The sequence below is a fragment of the Marmota monax genome, unplaced genomic scaffold, assembly GCF_021218885.2.
Source record: "Marmota monax isolate L192 unplaced genomic scaffold, Marmota_monax_Labrador192_F-V1.1 WCK01_AAM20220418_F8-fsc00003, whole genome shotgun sequence".
In the NCBI taxonomy this organism is placed as follows: Eukaryota; Metazoa; Chordata; class Mammalia; order Rodentia; family Sciuridae; genus Marmota; species Marmota monax.
Genome location: NW_026694084.1, coordinates 29,664,050 through 29,690,312, shown reverse-complemented (window position 1 = coordinate 29,690,312; position 26,263 = coordinate 29,664,050). Strand labels below are relative to the sequence as shown.

Below are 26,263 nucleotides of genomic sequence, written 5' to 3'. Positions count from 1 at the left end.
GTTACTCGTGTCATTGTCCAGATTAACACTCTGCAGTGGCTCCTGTCTTCCCAAGGTTCTGCACAATGTGACCTTTACTTACCTCCCTATATTTTTCTAGAGCACTTTGACCACATGGGCCGCCTCTGATTCTACTTCAGAGACTTTGTATTTAGCTTCCTCTGTGTTTTCTTTCTTCCCAGATACACTCATACTGATCCTCAGATCTGAGGTCTCAATGCATTTCTTCAGACGCCTTTGCTGACCCACTGGTCCAGGCTGAACTCTCCGTGTAGGGGTCAGGTCCAGAGCGGGCTGTAGGACCACACTAGGCATTTCTATGGGAGGGAGGTTAACACAGGGGCTTGATTATACAGTTCCTGTCATATTGAGCAAAAAGAGACAATGAGGTAACTCAGGGACAATAGTAACTAGTTCAGGGATAGAGTAACCAAACCCAGGATTAGGAAACACAGGAAAGAAAGGAAGCTTCCAGAACCTAGGAGTTTAGGTTACTGCTGGTTTATCTGAAGAGGCCATGTAGGGCTAGTGCTGGGGACTGCAGCCATCTGCTGCTCCTGGGAACAGGTCATGGTGGAGCTGGTGCTCAGTCATCTGAGAAGAGAGCACCACCCAGCTGTGGTGAAGTTGGCAAGAACAAGAGGAAACAGGAAGTGAGCTCCTTCTGCCCTCCTTCTGCCCGCCGGTCTCCTCCTAGTGTCCCCTGAGCTGAACTTAACAAAAAGACAGTTAGCAAGGGCACCTACAAGTGGAATTTGCAGAGTCCCAGCCCCAGCATCAGAAAGCAGGGTAAAGAAGGGCAGAGGTAGAGTTCAGAGACCTACTGGAACCTTCCAGTTACCCTTCCTCATACTTTTTTTTTTTTTTAAGAGAGAGAGAGAGAGAGAATTTTTTAATATTTATTTATTTATTTTTTTTAGTTTTTGGCGGACACAACATCTTTGTATGTGGTGCTGAGGATCGAACCCGGGCCGCATGCATGCCAGGTGAGCACGCTACCGCTTGAGCCACATCCCCAGCCCAAGCCGCATCCCCAGCCCCCTTCCTCATACTTTCATATCCATGATACATAGTATTAATCACAATCGGATTTTTATGATAGTTACATATTTGTCTTCTCCGACTAGACTCTAAGCTCACTGAGGGAAAAGTCATGCTGACTGGCTCCCTGCACCCCAAACACTTCTGGAACATGGGAAGCACTCAATAATTGTGGACTGAAATGAAGGGCATCCAAGGTCAGGCTTTCGAGAAGTAGAACCTAATAGGATTCTTGTACAAGGGATTTATTGAGGAAGAACTTTTGGAAGGAGGGGAGAGAGAAAAGCAGAACCCGCAAAGGAGGCAGTAAGGACAGAGGTGGTGTCAGTCAGAGACTGGCCTCAGCCTGGGGCCAGGGCCCTGGAGTGTGGACACTGCCCAGGAGGTAGCTCCTTGGGGCCTCTCTGTCAGCCATAGTCTGCAATGGAGACCCTTCCAGGTTGCAGGGCTGGAGAGTCGGCTCCTGAATCTGAGGGAAATTTGCCAGAGAAGGGGGCAGCTGTCAGCTGAGCAGGCGCCCCTCACAGCACGGGGCAGGGGTGTGCCTACCTGCCAAGGGGCCAGGGTGGGCACCGACAGTACCCCGCACAGGTGACGGGCACACTGTGTGGGAACCGCAGCAGAGACCTCCAAGGTCTCTCGCGTTGAAGTCTGTGATCTTAGGATTCTAGGAATCTGTCCAAGGAGAGATTTCTTTCGTCTTCCGGGGATTTTTATCAGACATGACAGAAGCTGAAAAGTTGATTGTCCGTGACTCTGGTCAGCCTGGGCCTTGGCGTCCCTTCTCAAGCCTGAAGCGCCTGCCGGCGTGGCCCCAACCCCCAGGGGCCCCCAAATAGCAGATTCTACCAGCCAGGCTCTCTCTTCTCTGGAAGAGAGACTGCCCCTCGCTCCTTCCCTGCCTGTCCCGCAGGTGCCCTGCTCAGTGGGGGCCTGGCAGCCTCCACCAAAGAATGTCACTCTGGCCTGAGGCCCGGCCTCAGACAAAAGCCCTTTTGGAGCTAAGCCTGCATCTCTGACTGACAGGACCCTGCCGCCTCCCCCGCAGCCAACTAGGGAGGGCAGCTAAATCCATCCCCTGGCACTGAGGGCTTCCACAGAGCAAGGCCCCCTCCCTACCCGCGCAGCAAAACCACTCTGAGCCCTTGCTCACTGTCCTTGGCTCCCAGAAAACTAGCTGACCGTCCTCACACTGCAGAGAAAAGGAAGATGAGACACCCTTGCCCCAGACCAGGGCAGGGACAGGGAGGCCCTCAGATGCCCACAGATGCTCATGTGCGCAGGGGGCTGGGAGGAGCCAGCCCATGGCTAGAACAAAGGACAAAGCTCTGGCCCCCAACGAATCGTCACACCCAACCCTGCCTCTAGTCGGGGCTTGGAGTCAGCCCGGCCTGAGCTTAATCCTGGCTCTGCTGTTGATTACAGTGCACCCCTAAGCAGGCCATTCTCTGAATCTTGGTTTTCATCACTTTTAGCTGAGGAGAGCAGAACCTTGTAATTGCCTGTTTCGATGAATAACGGGGATGGTGAGGAAGTCCTACCACTTTCTCAGCAAACCAGTCTTCTAATGCCACCCATCGTACGCCTCAAGTTCATCTGTAAGTTTCGGGTTTTAATGGACTTGGTAAACCCCTTCACTTTGTAGCCCCCCTAATAATAAAATTCTTCCTGCTAGAACTTCCCAGGTGGTGCATAAAGACCTCTTTTGAGAAGGTTGATCCCCAAACCAGCCTCTCGGGTGAACATGGCCTTGTCGTTTGAGATGCCAACAAAGACTGCGGCTCTTTGTTCGGCGTCTTTTGGCTGACATTCAGTTCATGAGGAAGTGTCTGTATTGAAGCCAATTTGAATTGATTTTGCAAGTGAAATTTCAGGGGACAATGTGCCAGGTGTCTCAGAGAGCTGGAGTCTGGTGGCTTCTCTGTCATCTGCTCACAAGGGCTCTAACTCATGTTTGTATGGTGAGCCACTGATTCTCACACTGGGTATTTAATTTCCTCTTCACAATAACACTGTGAGGTTAAGATTGTTCTCTCCACTTTGCAATTTTCCTGTTTAAAAGATGAGAGACAATGAAAGCTTAAGTGGTGTCCCCAAGGCTATGTATGCAGCACCTGCTGGTCTGTCAGAGGATTTCATTTAAGAAGCATTATTTTAACAATTTAGTGAGCATCTATTATGTACCAGGCATGCTGTACCAAGCACTGAGGATTCAAATGCGAATGAGGGGGAGCAGCAGCCTGGTCACTGGGGAGGCTGGTGTGGATGTCACAGGTGATGTGCTGTATGACATATCACCTCCCAGAGCTCACAGCTACTTCCTCGCTCCAGGTCTGTCTTCAAAACACTCTCAACAAGCTTCCACTCCCCACAGGAATCCTTCCCACGCCTCCCCAACTCCCCCAAATCATACCGTCCTTACCAATGTTCCACCAACCTCAGGCTACCAAATCCAAATCTTCATCCTCATTGAACTCCAAATCTCAAGAGCAATCGACAAGGGTTGGTCACTCTCCTCCTCCACTGTCTTCTTGGGTTTCATAACATCCGACGCCCTGAGTCTTCCTTCACAGAGGGCCAACTTCTTCCTCAGTCACCTTTGCTGGGACTCAGCTTTTGTTTTGATCCATTTGTGAATGCCGGAGAGCCCTGGGTCCAGGCTGGGCTCCTTCTCTTGTCCTGACACACACTCTGCCTGGCATCTCTTCAGCCCATGGCCACGGATGCTCTCGGGATGCTGAGAACTAACTCACTCCAAGGTGCTCATCTTGGACAGTCCCTGCCCTGAACACACACCGACATCCCCTGCATCCATGGAGCCTGCTCATGTCCCCACCAGGGCTCCCAACAGTCATCTTCAAGTTCGTCAAAGCCATTTTAAGCATACTTAAAATTCTCATGTTCTCCCCGGGCTGCTCCGGAGTTCGCCCCCATCTCAGTTAGTGGCACCCAGTGACTGAGTTCATAAAAGCCCTCCTCATGGAGCACAGCCCACCCCGCAGCACGCCCCGATCGCCGTCTCCAGTCCCTGTTGGGATCCACTCAGCCGTGACATCTCCACCACTTCCACCCTGGCTTTTTTCTCTCTGACACTCGTGAAATGGCTCCCAGCTCAGGCCTCGATTCTTACCCCTCGTGCCTCCTGGAGCAGCCAGCGGGATATTTTAAAAGATTAGATCGTATCATCCCTCTGTTTAAAACCTGCCACTGGCTTTCTGTTGCTTTCACAGTGAAAGGCAGACTCCTTAGCAAAACCTACTAAGGGGCCTTTCAGGATCCCACTCACCTTTCCCTCTCTGACCTCGGATGTCCAGCGCTCATCCTGGCTCCCTCACCCCCCTCCAGTCAAGCTGCCCCAGGCTCTTTGCACTGGCTCCTCTCTTGGCTTGTAGAAAATTATCACTAGCAGCACTGTGTGCAGTAGGAAAAAACAGCACCGAGGTGTCGCCCAAATCATCAGCAGCAGTAAAGTTGTAAAATAGTCATGACGTAATCTACAGCAACCAGAATTAAACAAACTGTGGTTACGTCGGACATGGAGGAAACTCACAAATATGATGTCGAGCGAAAGAAACCAAACACAAAAAGGTAGTCTTGGCATTTTTCTGAATGCTCAAAAGTAAACACACCACACTGTGGTGTTAGGTCAGGATCAAGGAAGGGAAACAGGGAGACCTCTCCAAGACAGCTCATGTTCTGTGATTGGTCAGGTGCTGACGTGTGGCTGTGGATTCTGTGACAGTTCCCGGAGCTGAACGCTTGCAATTTTTGCATTTCCCCATATTGTGTTATACTTCAACAAGAAGTGTTAAGATATTTATGATTATATCATCAGGGAAATTCCCAAATATGGATTTTCTTTATTAAAGAAAAGAAAAATAGGGGCTGGGGATGTGGTTCAAGCGGTAGCACGCTCGCCTGGCATGCGCACGGCCCGGGTTCGATCCTCAGCACCACATGCAAACAAAGTCATGAACAGGATCTGGACGCACAGGGACAGAAGAGTAAATGAGAGAAGGAGGAGAAGGTGGACAGAGGGAAAAACAGCACAATTTTCATTTTTTTTGTGTCCGCCAATAACTAAAAAAAATAAATAAATATTGAAAAATTCTCTCTCTCTCTCTCTCTCTCTCTTAAAAGAAAAGAAAAATATTACTGTTGTGGGTTTAATTTCATACTCAAAAACAGAGTTGAAGTCCTAACCCTCCATACCTGTAAATATATGACCATATTTGGAAATATGCTCTTTGCAGACGTAACCAAGTTAAAAAAGGCCATACTGGATTAGGGGACGCCCCAGTTAGGGGAGGCCCCAATGACTGGACTTGGATGAGAAGGGGAGGCCTGAAGACACTGGCTCACAGGGAGGAAGCCCCATGATGCAGAGCTGAGAGGTGGAATGGTGTACCTGGGCCAACGGTGCCAAGGAGGCTGGGGATTGCCCACGGCCACCAGGAGCTGGGAGAAAGGCATGGAGGGTTCTCCTCGGAGCCCTGGTGGAACTAACCTGCGACTCTCTCACTTCCGACTTCTGGCCTCCTGAACTATAAGACAATACATTTTTGTCTTAAGCCACCCCATCTGTGTTCGTCTGTTATGGCAGCCCTAGGAAACTAGCATAGGAACCAAATTCCAAGAAGAACCGCTTTCCAGTTCCCATTCAGCCTCCCGGTGAAGGCAGACAGTAGTCCCAATTTAATTGTTTCTATGATGTTTTCAGCCTGGGTCATCTCATCTCCCCGACTGCCACTGCGCATGACTCAATCTTTCAGCTCCCCCAAACAGAGAAGTCATGAACAGGACCTGGACGCAGAGGGACAGAAGAATAAATGAGAGAAGGAGGAGAAGGTGGATAGAGGGAAGAAACAGCACAATTTTCAGAAGTCACCTGTTCCCATTCCCCTCCACTATTCATGTTTTGCACTATCTTTTTTGTATTGAACCCATTCTTATTACATAAATAACTTAGATTTACTTATAAAAATTAGAAAACACAAGAAAGCAAATATTAAAAGAAAAAAGCCTAATTTCACACCAAAAAAACCACCATTTGCATTTGATTGTATTGTCTACCAGACAATTTTATTCAAAAGAATATGTGTTGGTCAGATTTTTGTTGCTGTGACAACATAGAAAAACAACTTGAAAGAGGAATGGTTGGTTTTGGCTCATGGTTTCAGAGGTTTCACAGCACGGTCATTGTTCCTGCCTCTGTGGTGAGACGGAAGGACATCATGGTGGAAGGGTGTGGTGGAACAAAGTGCTCACCTCAGGGCAGCTGGGGAGCAGAGAGAGAGAATGCCTAGGGACAGGAGAATGCCTCCAAGGCCATGTCCACAAAGACCCACTCCCTTCAACTAGGACCTTCCTACTACAGTTCCCACCACCTTGGAATTCATCAGTGGATTACTCCATGGATAAGATCAGAGCCCTCACGATCCATCACTTCCCCAAACCCCATCTCTGAACACTGCTGTGCTGGGACCAAGCCTTCAACACATGAGCCTTTGGAGAACATCCCGGATCTAAACATATATATTATATATATATATATTTCTTTGTCACAAGAAAAAATACTGTCCTTTCCTAATTGCCTATGTCTTCTCCTCTTCCTTGACGAACACAGATTTTAAAAACATCCCCGAGACCCTCTCCATGCCCCCCTCCCCACATTTCTGCTTGTTCTTCATGAAACAGTCCCCGCCTGGCCCCTCCCTGTGCCCAGCCCATTCTTTCCCCCAAGGAGTGAACCCTCTCTGCAGCTCCACAGGCCCAAGGGAGGACCAGATCCCACCATGAAGAGTACAGGGGAAGGGTGCTCTGTTCCTTTGGTGTGGTGACTGCCTTGTCGGCAAATATCAGATTTGCTATCTCTTTTGGCTTCCGGTGCCGAGAGTCAAGTTAATCACACCCTCCACCCAAGACATGATTAACCTTGGCCGTTAGTGCAAATAACTTGTTTTAGGATGTTCCTTTAAACTTCCAGTCCCCACTCCCTGTTTGCTCCCCCTATTCACACCCACCCTGATGGGCTTCCCTTGGCTTCTCTAGACCACTCTCCGTTTCTCAGTCCAGTCCTGGGTCTCCGGGGGCTCATATGTAGGGTGTATGTCAATGGGCTGGCTGACCCTCTGCCTCCTGATTAGGTTTAGCTGGTGTGGTACCCTCAGGAGATCCAGAGGTGGCGGGAGAGGGAGGTCAGGATGTCTATCCCTGTACTCCCTCACCACCAGGGAGTAAGTCTTTTGAAGGACAGGTGACGAGTACATCTCCACAGCCTTTGCAGGAAGACCTTCTCAGATGGCTCTCTCAACCTGGTTGGCCCCTTCCAGTGGAGGGTACAGTTAGGTACATGACTGTCCCTAGCTCTGGGGCACCTTGCCATCCCTGGGTGCTTTTCCTACTCCTGCCCTACTTTTGTAAGTAGTCTTTTTATTAAGGTGCTAATTACACACTGTGTGTATGGTCACCTCTTCCTGCCTGGACAGGACAGACACAGATGATATGTATGTGTCTTGGTAATATTTGGAAAGTTCTTTTGTGCATATGAATGTGTGCAATGCATGTCCTTAGAGGACAGAACATTACTATCCTCCAGATTTCACTCTGTTTTTTATTTAATTCCTGGAGCGAAACATCTACAGGTTACACCACTGTGTGCCTCGGGGTGGTCACCACCAACCGCAGCCACCGCTCTCACCACAACCCCCTTCCCCAGCCCTAGTGAGGCGCTGCCTCCAACTTTCTGCTATCACACACGATGTCGCAGTAAATCAGAATTTTTATGGACTTTTTAACCCAGAGTTTTTACATTCTTTTCTAGGTCTCAGTTCTGAGTTGACGCCAAGCACAGTAACTTCATGAACAAACCGTGTCACATACTCAGACCTCAAGTCTATGTTCCTCAACTAAACAAAGTGACCTTAAATTCATAAGGTGCTTTTAAAATGTTTCCCCTGGACTTCCTATGACAACCACAGATTGGGTAATAAAACAAATGACAAGCGTCACATGTCTGTCATCTATCGAGCTCTGCATATGTGCTGAGCTCTCTTTCTCTCAGGCCCCATATGAGCTTTAGCACATTCAATAGTATATGGAGCCAGCTTGGAACAGTTTGCAGGAGCTGATTATTAAATTTTCAAGAATTTTGCAAGCTAGTTAGTACACACTGCAGTTGTTTAAAATTATATTATGTAAACTCACAATTACACAAGTTACATAAAACCCAAACATAATAAAAGCCCATCGGTTCCTTACTAGCCTTAAACATTATCCAGGCTCAGGCAATTTCTGCTGTATCTGTGCAGTGGAATTACTAGATAGTGCTGCACGTCTCTCTCCAAGCCCACGTTCAATGACATTTCATTGGTACCTTGAAATCAGCCACAGTGGGAGTGCTTGTGCCATGGAAATCAGCAAATAGCACAGATCTGAGTCTCTGTTCCCAGAGCTGATTATTAAACACTGAGCACTTAATCCTCCCAACAGCCCTAGGAGATGGGTCCTCTTCCATTTTTCAGATGAAGAAGTGAGGTTCTAGGAGATAAATACTATCCCAAATCTCAGAGTTAGTCAAGAGGGTATCTAGGATCCACGTAACTCCCCAGATGACACAGGCCATGCCACGGCTATGGTTTGAATGTGATTTGTGTCCACCAAGGGTATTAATTGCTTATTCCCCAGGGTGGTGCTGATGGGAGGTGGAGCCCCATGGGCGGTTCTTAGATCACTGGGGATGTGAGGCAGTTCTCATGAGACCCTTTTGGTAGTTGTCATGTCACCCCTTTCATAGTTCTCAGGAGAGGGTTATAAAAGGAAGCAGCCAAGTATAATCCATGTTTTTTCTCTCTACTTTGTTCATGATGTGACCACTTGCTCCTTCACCAGTTCCCACCATGATATATTGCCATTCAATATCTCACCAGAGGCCAAACCCATGGACTACCTGAACTTGGGCTTCAAAGTTTTAAAATGGTAAGCTAAGTAAACCTTTTCTCTTTATAAAACTGGTTTCCTTGAGTATTCCCCTATAGTGATGAAAAGTTGACTGATACACTCACCTGAAGGACATTATAGAACAACTGGGGCACATTGTAACCAAATGGTCAGGATTTGTTGTTCGGCACCCTTATGTAGACAAGGAAAGTAGGCACAGAGCGATTAAAATTATTTATCCAAGGGGCTGGGGTTGTAGCTCAGTGGTAGAACGCTTGCCTAGCATGTGTGAGGCCCCGGGTTCAATCCTCAGCACCACATAAAAATAAATTTTAAAAATTATTTGTCCAAAATGATATAGTTAATAAGGAGTAAAAAGTGGGTTCAAGCCAAGACTTTTGGCTGTAGCGCCCACCCACTTACCCACCACCTTCAGATCCTCTTAGGAACTGGAACCAGAAACGGGCAGGACCAAGGCAGCCACTGGCCCAGTGTGTGTCTCCCTCCCCACCTCTCCCTCTCTCTTACTCCATGATGTCTTAGTTGTCTTCCACCCACGCTTGTTGTGTTTCCCCCTCTGCCTAGTGTGTCCATTTCCGCCTCCCAGGGCCCAAGTTTGCATGTCCTCAGTGTAAGAACCACCCAGGTTGGAATGACTGTGTTCCAGAAAATCCAAGCTTCCCAAAGGCAGGGTCTGACGGGAACAGCCTGGGTTACACAGCTGTCCTTGGTTCAGTCGACCAGGGCAGAAGGGGTCCTGGACATGCACCCAGTCTCAGGAGAAGGGGGAAAAGCTGGGAGGGGTGTAGATTGGAGACCCTGAGTGCACCCCTGCCTTCTGGTCAGGCACCCGGGCAGCAGGACGGGGATGCTCATTCAGGCAAGCAGAACAATAGTGAAGATGTCCATCACTCTGTTTCTAGAATGTGCATAAACACTGAGCCATGTAGCAGAATAACTCTGTGAAGTGCTTGCTGTCAATCTTATCACCCTTCCTTACACGATCCTTGTACATAACCCATCATATTCTCCCATGGGCTTCAAATCATCTCTATCTAGATGGCTGACTCCTAATATGAAATCAATGCTATGTGAATAATTGCTACACAGTATTATTAGGGGAAAATTACATGAAAAAACTCAATAAAGATACCCCACTTTTTTGCAGTTTTAATCCATAATTACTTGACTCTGAGCATGCAGAAGCCACGGACATGGAGGGTCAGCTGCAGTTGTTTAGGGGCATGGCCATGGCCAGGAGTCCAGCCCAGGCGGCCCATCTCCAGTGCAGGCTCTCTGGTCTACCCCACACTCTGCCTGAGCCTAACTGCTCAGATGGGCCAGGCCTGCTGCTGAGCTGTTGCAAAGACCAAATTAAGTAATGCCTTGGAGAGCTTTATAAACTCCATTAAAGAATGAACATTTCTCCTCTGTTCCCGTATGGTTCTTTATACTGCAATCAAGGCAGTGGCTCAATACAAGAGCAGATGAAGGATGCCTTCCGGGTTAGGCTGCCCACCCCCAGCTCTTCTCCCACATTCCACCACCAGGAGAGGCACCCATGGCCTCGAGCCACGTCTCCAGGAGGACCCAGTGAACCCTAAACATACAACTTGGAAGAGCAATAAGCTTTTATTATGCCGACAGTCGTGGCTCATTTTCTTCATTGAGGGCTTTGAGGGGGTGGTAAAGAGGGTGGGTAAATCTCACATCCTGGATTAAGGACAGGAGGGGAGGCAGGATTCCATGCTAGGAGGCAGTGAGGACTATGGAGTGAGCTGCCCTGGAGCAGAAGTGGCACCTGGTGCCAGCTGTGCCTCTTCACGAACCTGAGCCACCAGAATCACAGTGTGCTGGAAGGAGCTCCCCACTGTACAGATGAGGAAACTGAGGCCCAGCCCTGCCCAGGGCCAGGCTGCTTCAGCCTCTTTTCTGGATCACAGTTTACCACTGTGGGCCCTTCAATAATCCTTGAAGGGCCAGGCTGCCCACTCCCAGCTCTTCTTCCACATCCTGGTGACTTCCAGGAAAGTCGCCCGTATTCTTCCAGGAAGATTTCCCCTGCCTGGGACAGGCAGCAGAGAGTCACCACCAGAGACTCAGGGATGTGGCAAAGGTCCCAGGCAAAGAGAGGCACAGAGGATCCTCAGTCTGGGTGCCCCTGAGCACCTTGGCTTCCATCGCTTTTCTTCTTGGGTTGGAAGCTTTGACTGTAGTAAGAACCTCAGTTCCTCGCGGTCGGCACTCCTTGTATTCCATGCTGCCTGCGCCGAGAGCTGTGAGCCTGAAAGGTCTCTCAGGTAAGTCTTTTGGATGCCACTGAGGAGGTTTTTCATTTATCCACTGCCCAACTCTTCTACATCCCCCGCCATCTCTCTTCCAAACCTGGGCCCTTCCTCTCACCCAAGGAAAACGACAGTGAGAGCCGCCTTACGTGGAGCCTCAGCTCACGTCTGTCACTGGATACTTTCTTGTGACATCCCCAGCAGAAGGTGGTGCGATCTCCATACGGAGGTAAAGAACTGGAGGCTCGGCCACCACTTAGGAGACCCAAGGTCAAGTGCACGTCTGTCTGCCTCCAATTTTCACACCGTCTCAAATCTCCACTACTCCTATCTGGTGGACTTTCCCTCTTATTTTCAAAAGCAAATTGAGGCCTCCAGGTGGAAGCTGTCCCCACTTCTTGCTGCCCACCTCTAAAAGCACCTACATCCACATTCATTGTCACTTGCTGCCTTTCCTTCTCAATTCCTCACTGAGCTCAGCCTGTCCACATCTAGAGGGTAGGGGCCCAGAGGATACCAATTTCCAGATGAGAAACAGACTTGGAGACATCACAAAATAAGTGGCAGAACTAGACTCAAATCCAGAGCCTGGGGCCTTATCCACTGCACCAGGCAGCTATGGATAAGTGCATGAGTTATCTTTGATTCCCAAGGCTTTTAGTCCAGAGATTTTTCAAGGTGTGGTTTCCAGACTACTAGCAGCTGTGCCTGGGAACTTGTGAGAAATGCAAACTGTCAGCTCTGGGTGGGGCCCAGCCATGGGCTTTAACAAGCCCTGCAGGTGATTCAGGTGCAGGCAAAAGTCTGAGAATCTCTGCCCTAGTCTAGGGCATAGTTTTATAAATAAAGCTTCCTGGGAACACAGCCATGCCTGTTTGTTTAGGTATTGTCTACAGCTGCAACATCAGAGTTGAGTGGATGGGACAGAGACACTTGGGTACACAAAACCAAAGTGCTTACTATTTGGCCATTTAAAGCACAAGGTTGAGGCCCTGACCCAGACTCTCACCAAATCCTTCAGATTTTGTCTTCTTAGTCACCTCCAATCTGGATCTGTCTCCACACTTCTGTTGCCCTTGTTCTGGCCTTCGCCCCCTTCTCTAGCTCAGACTAGTGGGAGAGACTTCTCCTAAGTGGCTGCCTCCCCCATCCATCCCCACACAGCTGCAGGAATGCAAATGTGACTGTGTCTTCCTTTGCCTTCAAAACCAAACCCAAGCATTTTTGGCAATACATAGTGAATTCTCCATGACTCAGTGCTTACCTCCTGATCATGTTCAACCACAGGATGGGATCCTAATTGGAATAAGTTTTATTTCATGTATGTATAATATGTCTAGTGTCATGTATATCTAAAAAGAACAAATTAAAAAATGCCCTCTGACTCTTCCCACCCTCTCACGTGGCAAACTGCTCATCCTACAAGACTCCATCCAGCTGTCATCCAAGAAGCCTTCTCCAAACTCCCCACCTTCCTCCTGCCGTCAATTACTGCACCCACCCTATTTGGCTTGGCCTCTCCAGCATCCAGGAGAGGCCCTGGCACATAGATCTCAGTGACAGTTCATTTAACTGATCAGAGACAATCTACTGGTCCCTCTCTTACCTTGCGATCACCTTAGCTCCCCAACCTGTTCAACTCTCAAGTGGAGCAGGTGGTGTTCATGTTGCCACATCCTGTTCAGGACAAGAGTCCTGTTTATGTACGTCGCATCCTCCATGGCAAGTGGCACAGTGCCTGATAACTAGTAGGTACCCAACAAGTATAACTAAAGGATAGAGGAATAATTTCTGTCTCTCAAAATCATTTATAAATATATATATATATATATATTTTTCTTTTCAGGTGAGTTTTATTTTTAATCAATTTTTCTTTTGATTAAAATTACAATACACACATAAAAATTTTACTTTAAAAATCACTGAAAATTCTTAAGAAGAAGGTAAAAATCACTTAGAATTCCTCAACCCATGTAAATGTTGCAATGGATTTCCTCCCTGTGATTTATTATGCTCAAGATCTCAGGGATGGAAAGGGGACGTGCTGGGTGAATACGTGTATGTGTGTGTGTGTGTGTGTGTTTAAATCCCACTGTTCCTCGGTTCTACTTCTGGCTAATTGATCATAGGATGACTGCTTTGGGTGGCTCTCACTTATTAAACCTTGATTTCTGAAAATTCACATTGCTATCACCTTCATTCACATGTTCACATTAATAGGGAAAGCAAGCAAAGAGCCTCCTACGTGCATCAGAGATCTTGCCTTTAAGAACAAAGAACTGAAAACGTACTGTAAGAAGCTTCCAGTGAGATGGGTGTGTGTTTGCTTCTTGGCAGTTCACTCTTCTGAGGCAGGGTTGAAGGAAGTGTCCCAGCTCAGGTCAGCCTTGCTGGGAAAAGCCCTGGGGGGCAGGTGGGAAGGAACCTGAGCCGTGGTACAGAACATGGCAAGGGAGTCACCCAAGAGGACAAAAGAGGAGCAGAATTGGCACTAGAAGCACAAGAAGGTTGGCTTTGGTGCAAATTAATGGCTCCTATGTCGATGTTAAGCATGCTGAGATTAGTGCAGGTTTCTAAATGATACTATCTTCACGTATTCTCCACCCAGTTCTGAACCGTTTAAAATAAGAGAGGACTGTGGCTGTGGAGATCAAAATGACAGAGCCATCTTAGAGGGCCCAGCCTAGGCTCATGGAAACATTGGACTTCTTTTTCCTGCTGACCAGAATCAGATGACTTGACACCCCTTCCTCGACAGTGGTGGCCTCCTGAGGAACTGAGCCTCCCCAGAAAAATTTAACAGCCAAGTGGAATGTGTGCTGGTGTCAGCAGCTGGGCCCAAAGGAAAAGTAAGTACTTCCAAATCTGCCAACCAGGTCATTCACTCCTCCTCCCCAGGAAAGTGTGAGCACAGGACCAGAAAGAAGCCAGGAGTGCTACATGCATTGATGTCCCTTTGCGTGGAAACAAAGCCAGAGCAAACAGAGGTTCCAAATGAGAGGCATGAGGAGTTCCAAGTATTTCATCTCTAATTCTGAACAAACCTGCAAGAGGATATTAATATTTTCATTTTTAAGATGAGAAAATTGAGAGGAGTAAAATAAGAGCACAATGACATACCACTGGCAAGTGATGGGGCAAGGATTGGGATGGAGATTTTGCTCCTTCTACTGTGGTCGCCGGCCTTCTCCTTGCCTTTATGAGCCATTCATTGCTGAGCTGCACTTCTGCTGGCTGAGAAGCCTTGATAGCAAAGCATGCAATGGGTTCAGGGTGAAGGGGCCATGAGCACAGTAAAAATAGCATTAAAAAAAACACCAAAAAAAAAAACCTTGGGCTGGGGTTGTGGCTGAACGGTGAGCGCTTGCCTTGCACATGTGAGGCACTGGGTTTGATCCTCAGCACCACATAAAAAATAAAATAAAGGTATTGTGTTCACCTACAAATATATATATATATATATATATATATATATATATATATATATATATATATATTTTAATCTCACTTAAAGGAATAAGGAGAAGACCACTTTGTTTGGAATGATCAAGCAGGTAGAAGATTCAATGTAAGTCAGGCTTTGAAGGAAAAAGAGGATTCCAGTGAACAGTTTGCTTCTTGTTTCTGATTATTTTTATGTTAGTTCATAGAAATCAGCCCAAATACCCCTTGTTCTTTTCTCATAATTTCTAGTAGTGGTTTAAGTTTGGGTTCTACCATCAATGATCTGGGGCAGGTTTCTTGCCCTTCCTGAGTTTTCAAGTCCTCCTTTGTGCAAAGTGATTGTGGTAAAGACTAAATTAGATGAAAGTGCTGGGTCACAGCTTGGCTCAATGTTTTTCCCTCCATGCTCTCTTGCTTTCGAGTCATTTTTCATTGCTGCTTTCAGAAACCCTGCCACCAGTTCACTTCTGGAGGCTCCCCTGACTTCAATGCTACCTGCCATTGATACTGACAGCCACTGGATGACATTCTTGGCCTTTGCTCAAATTCTTATCTCCAGTCCCCGCACAAACATCCTCCCCTCACAGGAGCAGAAACAAGATGTTCTGATCCGACTCTTCTCTGGATACCTGCTGTTCTGCACAATGAAGCACCTTTCTGTTTGGGAAATGAGAGCTGGTGACTGTGGATCCAGGTCTCTGGAAGGGGAGAGTCCTCCAGCCATTTGTTACCTTAATTAATCCTTTCAACAGCCCTTAAAATAACTGGTGCTTAGAGAAGTTGGTTCACTGGTCCAAGCTTTTTTTTCCAGAAGATAATTGGTGAAGGTGAGATGGGACCCTAGTACCCAAGCTTCTGCTGGTACCCAAGCCTCTTATCAGGGTGCTACTTCTCCTGCATCTCCTTCCTGTTGAGTGGCTTTGGCTGGGACACTTCCCCTCTGTGGGCCTCACTGGTCACATTTGTGAAATGGAGGCAGAGGACACGTGACATGCTTACTAAGATCCATCCCTATTAGAACGCTTTCCACGAGATTAGGAGCAACACCAAATGGCAATCCGTCCTGCTAAGGCAGCATTTTACAGTTCATAGATCCTTCTCGTGAAGCAGATCACCTGGAAACAAGATATGCCCAAATGGCCAGACCACGCCCCTGAGTCACTGCTCCAGGAAAATCTGTGCGGAGAGGGGCGGTTCCAAGAACAGGCCTGGCTGCCTCACCCTGAGGTCCCAGGAGGCACTGCCTGTCCTTGCAACGCAGGCTGCCTTCTCAGACCTGGCAGGGGTCCCATGTAGGATGATCAGAACATAAAGCCACGTCCTGGTACAATCTGGGCAATGCAGGACCAGGGACTGGACAGTATAGGCCTCAAGGAACACCTAGGCAGAGTCGCTGTGAACACTTCTGGAACCCAGACTTGCCCAGCCTGTGGGCTGCCGGAAGAGACCTGTCATCCATCACTTCTGGTAGTCCATTGTCGCATTCACTCACTCATTCAACAAACATATAAAGGACACATCCATGATGAGACCTCATTGTGCTAGGCACTTAGGATAAAAGATGGTGTCTCCTTCTCCTAAGGGAGGGGGTGGAGAACCAAGTACACAGGCAGATTAACCCAGCCAGTGCAACATTTGTTAGCCGTGGGACCCCACAACACTGCATACCCTCTCTGAGCTTCCGTTTCCCCATCAGCCAAACAGGGTTAATAATATTGCATTCTTAGCTTCATCCTCCAGAGCTTCCCCCACCCTTTGGGTCACTTCCCATTTCCCAAACACATCATTTAAGGTCCCATTCCTTCACCTTACTATTCCTTCTTCCTTTCCTGAGAGCATTTATTTTTTCCCCTTTGTCTCCAATCACATCAATTCTCATCTTCTGATCTTTGCCAAATGCAATGGGGAAATGGTCTCTTCTTGATGGTTCTAATTCATGGTTCTGATCCTTAGAGAAGGGCTGTCCCTTCCCCATGTCTCCAAAATACCCCACAACCCATCACCAAGGCTAGTCTCAGCACACACTAGAGGAGGAATAACTATTTGCTGAATGAATAAATCCCACAAGATTAAGTTAGCACTATCTGACTTCCCAGGCAGAACAATTATTGGTCTCCTCCATTAAATTGCAAACTCCTCCTGTGCAGACCCTGGCTGAGAGAGAACGTTAGTGTTTAGTAAACAGTAGTAAAAGTGAAAAACAAGTTGGTCAAGGAAGGGATTACTGTCTTTGTTTTAGGAATGACTCAGGTTCTGAAAAATCCTAAAGGACTCGGTGAATCATTCTGGAAGGTGAGAAACAGGCCTAATTACAGGGGTCCCAGGGCAGCCTCACTTCCTGCCTTGATTCTGAGCTGTCAGACCAGTGCTCTCCTAGGTAGTTTTAAAAAGAACTTATTTCACAAATTCTAAATGCACATGTTTAACATCCCAGAACTTGGGATGCATTTTTCTTTGTTTAATGGTATGTAAAATAGTGATAATGTGTCTTACAACCAATGCGTCATAAGATTTGATCAAATACATTATTAGTTGTAATTAGAAAAAGAAAAATACAAGTAATCAAGTTCACCCTCACTCGTTATCACAGCAATAAAAATCAGAGCTATAAAGCAGAGACCCTTTCCCCCTATTGCATTTAGCAAAAATCAGAAGAGGAAAAAATTATGTGGTTGGAGGGAAAGGGAAGGATTCTCTCCTATAGAATCAGTGAAACGATGCATTGATATAAACTTTTGGCTGGGTGTGGTGGTGCATATTTATAATCCCAGCACCTCAGAATGCTTAGGCAGGAGGATGGCGAGTTCAAAGCCAGCTTCAGCAAATTAGTGAGGCCCTAAGCAACTCAGGGAGACCCTGTCTTATAAAATAAAATATAAAAAAGGACTGGGATGTGTCTCAGTGGTTAAGGTCCCTGGGATCAATCCTAGGTACAAAAAAACAGAAGTTGTACTCCATGTAAGTATGATATGTCAAAATACATTCTACCGCCAGGTGTAACTAAGAAGAACAAATAAATAAATAAACTTTTGGGGGAAGGAATTTGAAATTTTTTTGACACATGAAAAATGCTTGCCCCTTAACCCAGGCACTCCATTTCTAAGAGTTTATCCTAGGATGAATTTGTGTTTGCACTCTGATTTATCTACAAGCATATTCTAAGAAGCCTTGTTAATAGTAAGAAAAACTGGCAGCAATGTACCTTTGGCAGTTAAGATTGAATAAAGGTAATTGGATGAAGTTAAATAATACAAAATAATGAAAAATACTGTTAATAATTACAATCAGTTCTAAATCATATGTATTTAATGTGCATGTACAGAAAAAAACGATTTGTGATACTTGGCTTTACTAACAAAACTTAGCTTTATTCCGATTCCACTTTTATTTGAAAAATTATTCCAGATTGATAACCACCCTGGTAACTGGAAGGATGACCTGGGCTTAATAAAATTGCAGGTGTTTCATTTTTACAGCTAAGTCTTAATAACTTTTAAAAATTGTAAGTCCACTGTTGTTTTTAAATTTGTTTATCTTTGGGGAGTACTGGGGATTGAACCCAGGGGCACTCTCCCACTGAGTGGTATTTTGAGACAGCGTCTCACCAAGCTGCCAAGGTGGGCCTTCAACTGGTAACCTTTCTGCCTTGTCTCCCTGGGATCACAGCATGCCCCACCACACCCACTCTGTGCTTCTTTAAATGTATTGTTTTAAAACAATTTCCAACTTACAGAAATGCTTTAAGAGTGGTAAAAACAACTCTATATACCAATTACCCAGAGTGGCCAAGTTTTGACCCAGGGCCTCTTCTCTGTTATTTCTGTCATGCACATACATTCTGGCTTCCCTCTTTTTCTATATCTGTGCTTGCAGAATTATTTTTTATGAAACATTTGAGAGTAAGCATGCCCTTTTACCATTTAATATCTCAGTGTGCATTTCTTAAGAAAGAAGATATTCTCTTAACAGTAGAACCATCAGCAAATTCCAGAAATACACTATTGATACAATATTTTTATGTGAGCTACAGTCCATATTCCAACTGAACCGATTGCCTCAAAGTACATAGCATAGCAAGTGTGTTTGTTTGTTTGTTTGTTTTATTTTGTTTGCAATACTGGGGATGGAATCAGGGGCCTCACCCATGCTAGGTAAGAGCTGAACTACGCCCCCTAACTCTTTTTTTTCTACTTAATCTGAAGCAGCACATCAGCCTTTCTTTGACTCTCATGGACCAAGGGGTTGTCCTCCATATAATTCAGGTGGTCTGATGCTTTCTCATAATTTGGCTCCGTTTATGCATTTCTGGCTGGAGCATCCTACGTAATGTTGTGTCTTTCTCAAGGTATCATGTCTAGGGACACATGATGTCTGTTTGTCCCTCAGTAATATTACTAGTGCCACTCAAGTTGTATCACTTAGTCATCATTTGTGCCTTCTCCACAGTGTGGTTTCTATCTCTCCTTCTCAGATCATTCATATGAAGACACTTGGAGACTGGAAATTTCCTATTTCTTATCAGATTTCTTCCCCACCTATTGAGGATTCAATGCTAAATCTTGCTTGAATCAATTTTTACTACATAGTTGCAGAATGGTGATTTTTAAAAATGTAATCCTTCCTTCTATGCTTCTTAATCATAAGAAAGAGCTTCACATTTATTTATTATCGAAAGTTATTTTATGCAAGGGGTTAAGATTCATCACTGTCCATTTTTATCTTGATGCTCAGAATTTATCCTAGGTCGGGCCAGTTTGCCCAGCGGGGGCTGTTCACGCATGCTTCTGTGCCTCTTTGACATGCTCCGTAATCTTTTTGTGTGTTTGCCTGCTTAGCCCTTCTTGTCTTCCTTTTGGCACAGCTTAGACGTTCCAGACTTCTCTCAGCCTCTCTATGCTGTAACCTTGGAATCAGCCACTTCTCCATGGGGACTGGTGGCTTGTAGTGGATATTGGCATTTAGAAACCAAGATCTGGCTGCATAGAGATGTTTCATTTTCTTCTTTTCAGTTGTTTGTATCTTCTACTTTTTAAAAACGAATGAAGCACATATGCCTTTATAATAAGAAAAGGTTGAAGTCATTTTTCACATTGTTCTTTAAAGGGAAGAAAAACAAACAAAACAGAGTGGGCCCTGGGAGCCAAAATTCCTGAGACCCATGAGAAAAAATTTCCTCTGCAGACTTTTCAAATGCCAGAGGAAGTAGCTCCAAAACAGAGATGGGCCCCAGGAAGTCCTGGCAGGGAGCTGTCCTTCATCCTTAGAGGGCAGGAAGGCACACACGGAGTTCTTTTGCTGGATAGATCTGCAGAACTGGCCTGGAGACCCGGCGTGGCATCCCCATGGTGATGGAACAAGACCCCCACAGACAGACTGTTCACCCAAACCAATTGCCCACACAAGATGGTGCCATGTGCCCCGACCCCCAATTCTCTATTGACACTAGGCGGGCAGGCTGGCACATCTGCCTCCAACCCCGGGCACACTCATCCATGCCTGCCCCGGGACCCAGAGTGGGTTGGAAGAAGGAGGGACGTGTGGCTAGGGGCTGTGAACGCTCATGCCTGTTTAACTATTCTAATTAAGTTTTGATATGCTGCCCACATGACCAACCCCTGCCTTTTCACAAGAGCAACTGGCTGGGACTGTCCCAAATAGCTCTGTTTGACTAACAGTCACCCCTTGACCTGAGGCCTTTCTGAGGTCCTGAGTAACCACTTAACCATGGACTGGTCCGTGGTTGGATTTCTAGAAGAATTTAGGTCAGGGGCACAGCTATGGCAGCTCCTGGGAACAGCCATCCCTAGGAGGAGTAGGGGCAGGGAGGGATGGCCATTCCCTTGCACCCCTTTCTTGTTCCCTCCAGAAGTGGCATGAATATTGCCACCCTCGTTTTGTTCTTGCATAAAACTGCACACTCTTTCACGCCAAGGCCCTCATCTCCCCACGAGAACGCCCCCTGTAGGCCGGCCCCCTGACTTCCACCCCCAGGGATTCTTCGTCTGGGTTTCTTACAACGCTGATCTCATCGCTGGGTCACCAAATGTCACCCTTCCTCTCTGTGAGCTAGGAGGCCAGAGGCTGTGGCAGTTCATTCTTGCGTCTTGGTGCCAACCACAGCGTCTTCCAGTAGAATTCAGTATGAACTGGAAGGAAAGAAGGAAGCAGGGCGGGAGGGAAGGAGAGGAGCTGCAGTGGGGAAGGCCAAGCAGAGGGGTGTGGGGCACAGCCGTGTTCCCGAAACCGAGCTTCAGGGCTGGCCCCATGCAAACCACCCTCCCTGCCGGCTGCCTGCCCCAGGCACTCACACCCCTGCTGCATGTGCTGTGCAGGACTCAACACCCTCTGAGGGGCCCTTCACCTATGCACCTGCTGACTTTTGTCTTCCAACCTTGCCCTGCCTTCAGGGGCTCCCTGTAGCACTCCTAAGCCCTCAGCTACTTGCTGAGGGGTGAGAGTGGGGCATGGACAGACTCTGGCTCCTTTGAAGACCTACATTCTGCTCCCAATGCCTTGGTTTGGTGCTTTTTAAAAAAATATTTATCTTTTAGTTGTAGTTGGACATAATTCCTTTATTTTATTTATTTTTATGTGGTTCTGAGGATCGAACCCAGGGCCTTGCATGAGGTCAGCAAGTGCTCTACCGCTGAGCCCCAGCCCTGGTTTTGTACTTTTTATAACAGGCATGTTCAATTTAAGATGCACCCCCCCCAACCTCTTGGGGAAGGTAACAACCTACAGAATGTTCTCTCTTTTCTCCAAGCTTCTTTGTTACTTCCTGTTTTTTATCTGATGTGCATTCATTGAGTGCCTACTAGGAGCTGCACACTGTACTAGACAGTAGAAGTACAAGCACAGCTCAGGCACAGGGTCCCATGGGATTCCTAGGGATGAATGTCAGGAAGAAGGTGAGGGGTGGGTGGGCACGGGGGCGTGTGGATCCTCCTAGCACATCCTGTCCACCTCCACCTGGCACCAGACAACTGTGCTTATGGAACGACTTAGGAGCCTGGTTAAATGACAAGCACCATACCGTACATACAGTAGCATTAAGTGTGATGATTGTACCTCAGAATGTTCTATTTGGTATGAAAGAACATGGTTATTTGAAATTACTGTGATAAAGATGCTAAAGCTATTCTGGCTAAGAGGTGACAATTTTCTGTCACTGCCTATGACATACATAAAGGGAGGTGGCGGGAGGGTCCCTCCTCTTCTTGAGAATGAGGTGGAATGTACTTTTCTGGAAGTGGAGTGAAGAGGAAGCCTGGTATTCCCCAGGTAAAGGACATTCTGATCCATTCTACGTATTCTCATAACTTTATTCTGATTATAAAATTAATATGTACTCAATCTGAGGATAAAACCAGAAAATATAAATAGGAAAAGGACAGTCTTTTTATTTCTTCTCTTTCCACTTTTTTGGGGTGCATTTTAGTTTTACATAATGGTGGAATTTGTTGTTATATATTCCTACCTGCACACAATATAGCAATATAATTTGGCCAATATCACTCCCTGCTTCTTCTCCACCTCTCATCCCGGGTCCCTTTCCTCTACTGAACTCCCTTTATTTTCATGAGGACCACCCCCACCACACACACACACACACACACAAAACTTTCTTTTCTTTTTTTCCTCTCTAGATTCCACATATGACAGAAAACATGGCCCTCACCTTCTGAGTCTGGCTTATTGTGCTTAACATAATTGTCTCTAATTCTATCCATTTTCTTTTTGGCCGAATAAAACTCCATTGTGTTTTATGCCACACTTCCTTTTTAAAATTAATTATTTTATTTATTTTAATTAGGTGAATATGACAGCAGAATGCATTTTGATTCATTGTGCACAATTGCAGCACATCTTTTCATTTCTCTGGTTGTACACAATGTAGCATCACACCATATGTGCAGTCACACATGTACCTAGGGTAATGATGTCCATCTCATTCCACCATCTTTCCTGCCCCCATGTCCCCTCCCCTCCTTTGCCCAATCAAAGTTTTTCCATTTTCCCAATGCCCTCCCCCCATCATGGATCAGCATCCACTTATTACAGAGAACATTTGGCCTTTGGTTTTTGGATTTGGCTAACTTTACTTAGCATGATATCCTCCAACTCCATCCATTTACCTACAAGTGCCTAATTTTATTCTATTTTAATGCTGAGTAATATTCCATTGTGTATATATACCATGGTTTCTTTATCCATTCATCTATTGAAGGGCATCTAGGTTGATTCCACAGTTTAGCTATTGTGAATTGAGCTGCTATAAACATAGATGTGGCTGCATTACTATAGTATGCTGATCTTGAGTTCTTTGGGTATAGACTAAGGAGTTGGATAGCTGGGTCATAGGGTGGTTCCATTCCAAGTTTTCTAAGAGATCTCCATACTGCCTTCCAGATTGGTTGCACCAATTTGTAGTCCCACCAGCAATGTATGAGTGTGCCTTTTCCCCCACATCCTCACTAACACTTATTGTTGCTTGAATTCTTGATAATTGCCATTCTGACTGGCATGAGATGAAATATTAGAGTACTTTTGATTTGTATTTCTCTAATTACTGAAGATGTTAAACATTTTTTTCATTTATTTGTTGATCGAATGTTGGGGGCTGGGGATATAGCTCAGTTGGTAGAGTGCTTGCCTTGCATATACAAGGCCCTGGGTTCAATCCCCAGCACCGCCAAAAAAAAAAAAAAGAGCAAGATATGGCACACTTTCTTTATCTATTCACCCATTGATGGACACTTAAGCTGGTTCCCTAGTTTGTGAATTGCGCTGTTATCAATATGGGTATGCATTTATCACTAGAGTATGATGATTTAAATTCTTTAAATAAAAAGGAGTGGTAAGCTGGGTTACATGGTGGTTCCATGCCTAGTCTTTTGAGGAACCTCCATATTTATTTCCATAGTGGTTGTACTAATTTATACTCCCACCAGTAGTGTAATAGTGTTCATTTTTCTCCACATCCTCGCCAGCATTTATTATTGCTTATATTCTTTTTTTTTCACAGAATACTTTTATTTTATTTACTTGTATGTGGTGCCTCACAGGTGCTAGGCAAGCGCCCTGCCACCGAGCTGCAGCCCCGACCCCTGTTGTGTGTGTCCTTGATGACTGCCACTCTGACTGGTGTGAGGTGAAATCTCAGTGTAGTTTTGATTTGCGTTTCTCTAATTGCTAATGATGTCAAGCATTTTTTTTCATATATTTGTTGGGCATTTATATTTCTTCTTTTGGGAAGTATCTGTTTAATTCATTAAATGCATTAAGTGTCATTAAATTTATTCATTAATTTAATCCACTTGCCCATTTATTAATTGGTTATTTACTTTTTTGGTGTAAAGTTTTTTGAGTTCTTTCTATATTCTACATATTAATCCTCTGTCAGACGAGTAGCTGACAAAAATTTTCTCCATTCTGTGTTCTCTCTTCATATGCCTTTGTTTCCTTTGCTGTGCAGAAGATTTATAATTTGAAGCTATCCCATTTATTAACTCTTGGCATAAAGACATTCTCTTTAAATCTCTCCCCAAAGCATACATCTATAAAGTAGTAGACTACTATTACCTTTGAGGTATTCTTAGTCTCACTCCTAAGCAAGAGTTTACTGTGCGCATTTGAGAACATGCTACCCATATAATACCTTCTCTTGCTTTTCTCACTTGGTTTGCCATAAATATTTTCCCACATGATTAAAAAATGCATCATAAGTGAGGAATTCAAGTTGCAGAAAAATACATATAGTCTGGTACAAGGGGAAAGAAAAAACACACGCAACCCAAATAATATATATTTTCTATGCCTATGTGGAATGTTAACTCTGTGAACTACAAGCCCAAAATAGTAGGATATCTCTGGGAAGGTGAAGATGGAGAATGAAGCTGATGCAGAAAAGCAACAAAAATAGTAGCTTTGCCTGTGATGCCCAGAGGTTCAAGTTCTCAAATGTTGTATATATAAGTGAATTTGCTTTTAAGGTTAAAACTTTATTAAGTCATAATTACACTGCTTGATGTTAGACAAAATGACTGAATCTTACTTTATTTTATTTAAGATTGGACATCAGAATTTTTTTTCAAAATTTTAACTATTCTACATAATTTCTATTTATTGGATACAAATCTGTCTTAAGTCATTTCCTCTGAGTTCATCCCTGTGAGTGTCTGAGTCACCACGTCTCCATAAGCGCCAAGTGATATCAATTTTTAAAATTATTACTAATTTTGTACTGACTCATTTAATTTTAATTAGTACTTCTCCATTACTAGTAGAGCTAAAAATTTTTGGAATATATTCATTAGCCATTTTCACTGAGGAGGGACTTTTCCTCATAAACTTTAAGGGAAGAAACTCTTACAGGAGGGGCGTACCGGGAATTCAGATTGAGCAGAACTTTTCTTTTTGTTTCTTAAATCCTTGAAACTTTCTTCCTTTCATTGCACAGGAAAAAGAGAAGCAAAGAAAAGGCAGTTTGGGGACCAGACAGCAGGAGTGACATAAGCCATGGGTCAGCTTGAACTCCTGAAGAGCAGCCCTGGTCACATTGTCGCTGACTTGCCCACATCTCCAGTGTCTCCCCACACCTGACGACAGAAAGTCCTCCTCTGTGGAAACCAACCTTCTCAGGCGTGTTTCCCTCGCCTCTCACACACACCCGGTCCCCCATTCGCCAGGTTCGTGGCCATCCTTCAACCGCACACAGCCTGACCTCTTCTCTTCTTTGCTCACACTGTAATTCCCTCCCCTGCGATGCCCTCTCCGCTGTCCCAACACCAACCTTTCCTTCTTCCAATGAAGAAAGTATCACTTCTTCTGCAATCAGGCTTTTGCTCATCCCTAAGATTCAAGTGATTTTTAAAAAATTCTTTTAAATGACTATTTGTTCTCGAGGCAAGCATTAAAGGCCAAGATTTAAGCCCAGGTTTGTTCGTCTGCTGGTTAATTTCAAGTTTTATCTTGATTGGACCAAGGGATATGCAGATGGCTAACACAATTTCTTGATATTCTGTGAGAGTGTTCCTGGAAGGGTCAGAATTCAGCTCTATTGACTGAGTACAGAGGATTCACCTTCAACAAAGTGGGTGGGCATCATCCTATCTGTTGAGGGCCTAACTAGAGCAAAAGGATGGAGGAAGGGCAGTTTTTTTTTTCTTGCTTGAAATGGGTCATCCATTTTGTCTTGTCGTCCGACATTAGTGCTCCTCTTTCTCTGGCCCTTGGACTCAGACGAGAACTTATGCTATGGACTCTCCTGCTTCTCACCTTTAGGCTTGGACCAGAACTATACTCCCAGCTTTTGTTTCTTTAGCTTGAAGATGGCAGACCATGGAGCTTCTCAGACTCCATAACCATGTGATCAATCCCTCATAATAAATCTCTATCTAGCCTATTGGTGTCTCCGGAGAACCCTAACACAGTTAGTTCTTGCACTTCCTATGAAGTGCAAGAGCAAATTATTAAGGAAACTGAACCAATGATTCATCTCCCTAAAAATCAGAAAATGAGACCACATCAATAAAATAAACACATTTCCTGACACA

The 26,263-nt window shown here is 45.5% G+C and overlaps 1 long non-coding RNA gene across 1 annotated transcript; it reads left to right on the top strand.

Moving 5' to 3' along the window:
* The first annotated feature begins 686 nt into the window (after window positions 1–686).
* On the top strand, window positions 687–25,643 carry LOC124106965 (uncharacterized). The gene is made up of 7 exons (XR_006856247.2): window positions 687–805; window positions 921–986; window positions 2,517–2,639; window positions 7,865–7,977; window positions 8,932–9,018; window positions 13,873–14,113; window positions 25,168–25,643. It is a non-coding gene; the product is annotated as an uncharacterized LOC124106965 (long non-coding RNA).
* The last annotated feature ends 620 nt before the right edge of the window (window positions 25,644–26,263 follow it).